The sequence below is a fragment of the Gymnogyps californianus genome, chromosome 22, assembly GCF_018139145.2.
Source record: "Gymnogyps californianus isolate 813 chromosome 22, ASM1813914v2, whole genome shotgun sequence".
NCBI classification, from domain to species: Eukaryota; Metazoa; Chordata; class Aves; order Accipitriformes; family Cathartidae; genus Gymnogyps; species Gymnogyps californianus.
In genome coordinates this window covers 69,974-73,161 of record NC_059492.1, presented here as the reverse complement: position 1 = coordinate 73,161, position 3,188 = coordinate 69,974, and positions in this window count along the sequence as shown.

The window sequence follows — 3,188 nt, the reverse complement described above, 5'->3', positions numbered from 1 at the left end:
GGCCCCGCGCCGCTCCCGCGCTTCCTTCCGCCGCCCGCGCTGCGGCGCCGCCTGGCGCCCGGAGGAGCCGCGGGAAGGGCGGGGCCGGGCCGGGTCCTGAGGGGAGGCGGGCGGCGCCGGGCAGCGGCGGGGGGCCGGGCAGCGGCGGGGGGCCGGGCAGCGGCGGGGGGCCGGGCAGCGGCGGGGGGCCGGGCAGCGGCGGGGGGGCGCCGGCCCCTGCTGGCGCGGGGCTCCTCCGCCGCCTCGGGCAGCGCCGGCGCAGGGAGCCCCGCCGCGGAGAGGGCAGGGCAGAGCAGGGCAGCGCGGCCAGGGCGGCCTCCCCGCAGGAGCTGCCGGGTGCGGGGCGGGCTCCTCTCCCCGGGGAGTAGCGGGAGAGGGTAGGGCGACCGCCCCGGTTGACGTCCCGGTCGACGTCCCGGTCAGATGCCCGCTGGACTGGTCCAAGTCTGCTCCTGGGAAGGCGTCGTGTGAGGGGAGGCCTGGCGAGGAGACTCCCCGGGCTGGCCCTGGTGGACCCGCGGCTCCTGCGGGCACTCTGACAAGGTGGAGGAGAGCTGTCAGGAGCTGCTGGTGGTATTGGGAGGCATCGGCGGCAGGCAAGGAGGGCACCCGCCAGCGTGTTCGTGCTGGATGCCTTACACTGCACAGAAGCCTCTCCTGATGCTCAGGTGCAAAGATGTAGGGACTGATGTGACGGAAATTCCCTTCCCTAACTATTATGTCAGTCTTTATAGTATGAAAGTGTATTAACTTTGTTAATATGTACATTAGTTCACTGCAATGTGATGAGGTAGTGGAATTTTACTGGAGACTTTGGTATCGTTCATGCTTAAGTAAAACAACCTAAAGGACAGCCTAGCCCTGGAAATAAGGATTTTGCTTCTTGGCGGCTTAGAGCTGTCCATGAAGGATAAAGGATACCCCTGGACAACCCTTGAAACTCTCCCAGCATTGTCTGGCATAGTATCCCAGTACCGTCTGGAGATAAGTAACTCTAGCAAGACTGACTCCAAGGATGTCTGGATCAATAGACAAGCAGCAAGAATGCTGCAGAAATACAGTTGCTTTGCAAAGTTTTACTATGATTAGTGATCGGTACCGTGGGTGTTAGTGATGAGTCAAATCATGTTGTACCTGAACATTTGAAGGGTATAAGAACCCTGTGTAAATGCACATTCGGGGTGCCCCAGTTTGGCTGGGTCACCTCATGAGCATGGATAAATATTTACTCTTGTAATTCTATACTTCGCATCCTGAGCTCTCCTCAGCCGGCACAGGCCAGTTGCAAATTTTCATTAACACTGAGCTGTGATGCAGAGCAGCCATGGTTTCCCTGCTCTCCAGAGTGAGACTCAAGGCCCACTCAGAAACCCAACTGTAGCTGTGATCACAACAAATAAATATTTCTTCTGGAGGCTGGCCAGGGCTGCAAGGCTGGGGCAGAGCATGAACAAGACCAGGTGAACAGTGATCCCTCCAAAGGGAAAGACCCTTTAGGAGTTCTGTCCCATCTGTGCAGCCATTCTGGCACCCCAGCCTCCACTTCGACTCAGCAAGAGGGGATCACATAGGTACTCAGAAACAGCAGTAGGCCAGGGCCCACTCAGTGATGTGCAGTACAGCCAGGAAAAAGTTTGTCTCCACCTGACTCCAACCATGAGGACACAGCTTGACCAACATGGAGGAGGACACTGAGATTTTTTTTTGTGGGCCTCCACATGCACCGGGTCTCCTACATCCTGAAGCAGATAGAGAACATTGACAGTGTACACCAACAGGCCCAGCTTGTGGAACACTAGCCCCATCTTCTCCCTCCAGAAGAGGCAGAGGAGTGGCTTGATAGCAATGGAGTAGAATTGGTTGGGCAAGGGCAAAGTTAATACAATTCCCAAGTGAACCTGATCTGAGGTCAATACACTTCTGAACTTGCCCAAGCACTTTCTAGCAGCATGTAGTGTCCATAGGAACCTCACATAGTGGAGCTCAAAGGCAAACTCTTGCAGTTTCCCCATGGCGTAGCTGTCATCCCTCCCTATCAAATGTCTTTGCTACAAGGCAAAGCACAGACTGGCACTACGTACTAAGTGGAGCAAGTTGTGAATCAGCTGTCCAAGATGCTCCAACCTGGGACCACCTAGGTCTGGTCAGGAGGAATCATGTTGCCTAGCACAGAGCGAGGTCACTGAGATAGCGTTCACAGCGATCTTGTAGTCTGTGCTCAGGAGCAATATTGGGTACCAGTTCTGTAGGGTGCAGAGGTGTCCCTGCTTGGGCAGGAAGACTATGACAGCCCCCACCCCTGCCCAACAGGAGCAGCATGTTATTGGCTGCAAACTTAACCCAGAAAGTGGTGAGTTTTGGACCAAGGATACTCTAGAAAGTGCAGTAAAACTTGATGTCAGCCCATTGATGTCTGGAGAGTTGTTAGTACACGTGCATGGGAGGGATCCTGAGCTCAGCCATAGTGAAAGGGAGTTATATCTATGGGGATCTCTGTTGCCAGCAGGTCGAGGGAGGTGATCCTTCCCTTCTACTCAGCACTGGTGAGGTCACACCTGGCGCCCTCCTGTGCTGGGCTCCCCAGTACAAGGGAGACATGGAGCTACTGCAGCGAGTCCAGTGAAGGGCCATGAAGATAATGAAGGGACTGCAGCATCTTTCATATGAGGAAAGGCTGAGAGAGCTGAGTCTGTTCAGCCTGGAGAAGAGAAGGTTCAGGGGGACCTTATCAATGTGTGTAAATAATGTGAGAGAATGAAGACGGGGGAGCCAGACTCTTCTCAGCAGTGCCCACTGGCAGGACAAGAGGCAATGGGCACAAATTAAAAAACATGAAATGCCGTCTGAACACAAAACACTTTTCTACTGTGAAACTGGTCAAACACTGGGACAGGTTGTCCAGAGAGGTTGTGGAGATATTCCATCTTTGGAGACATCCAGAAGCCGTCTGGACATGGTCCTGGGCAACCTGCTCTCACTGATCCTGCTTGAGCAGCAGGTAGGGGCGAGGGAGATGATCTCAAGAGCTCTCTTCCAACCTAAACAATTCTGTGACCATGGGGAGCCCGTTCTCACAGGTCTGGCAAGTGAACTCCAGAGAGAAAGGGTGCCTTACTCCCTTCTGCATCAGCTCCAAATCCACAACATACTGTTAACCAGACCATCAAGGAAAGCATAGTTGGAATTGC